This window comes from Branchiostoma floridae, chromosome 9 (genome assembly GCF_000003815.2).
Source record: "Branchiostoma floridae strain S238N-H82 chromosome 9, Bfl_VNyyK, whole genome shotgun sequence".
In the NCBI taxonomy this organism is placed as follows: Eukaryota; Metazoa; Chordata; class Leptocardii; order Amphioxiformes; family Branchiostomatidae; genus Branchiostoma; species Branchiostoma floridae.
Genome location: NC_049987.1, coordinates 21,465,385 through 21,466,449, shown reverse-complemented (window position 1 = coordinate 21,466,449; position 1,065 = coordinate 21,465,385).

Genomic DNA, 1,065 nt, shown 5'->3' with positions numbered 1-1,065 from the left:
AGACATTGTCTGGTTTTGTCTCATGCATTCAGGGGGTATTTGCTAACAGTAACTGTCTACAATATGCCTTGTCATGTACTGCGTTACATCACAAAAGTGTCTGGTGTTGTGCTTAGTAAGTTAAACTTAAGATGACAATGTAAATTGTAAAATAAGTTATATGTGTGATTGTAAACTTGTTGGTCAATGCATCAGACCAAGGCAAATGTTAATATGACTTTGTCTTGTATATTTGGTACAGTCCACAATGTGCCTTATTGTGTATTAATATTATGTGCCTTTTAATCACCAACGTGCCTATTGGACCAATCACAGTAAGGTGATAAATATCCTGCATGATAGATGTTTAATTGGTCAATACACCTAGCAACACCATGCAACATTCTCTGTATACATTGGAGATCTCTACCTTACATTTCATAATGTGCCTTACTGTTAAGATATACCTCAGGACGTTGTTTCTTGTGCCTTTTTTGTAGAAAAGCTTCCACATTGCTGATCACAGTAATTGTTCTAAAAATCTACAGAAAATGTGTTGAAAAATGTTTTCATATTGTATTGTTTTGTTGTAAAATGTATTAACTGGGTGGGGTTTTTTTTTCAGTGAAATACTCATGAATGTCGTCCATAAAATGTTGGACAGGTGTTACCTTGGTAAATAGGAGTGGTGATGTTCCTAGAAAGAATCACAAAATTTGTGCCTCTTCAATTATGCTGCAGTTATTGTAGATGTCAATGGGAGACATTTTTACAGGGCAGTGCGCTTGTAAATGTTGCTGTGAGATGATAAATTATTGATTAGAACTTGCTGCTATGATCATAATATGAACACAGTCCTGTGCTTTACACAGAAAGAGAGAGAAATGTTGTATATTTTTCACTGACACTGTAACGTTGCTTGCAGGACATCAAGAACTCTTTGTTTTCTGAGTGTGCAAAGAATATGAATAAAAACTGTGAACTGGAAATCATATTGTCAGTTATGTTTATGATTATAGTCTCCTTAAAAGGTCTCCTATGTGAAAGAAATCAGATTCTATGGAAAGCAGCACCTTAATGCATTTC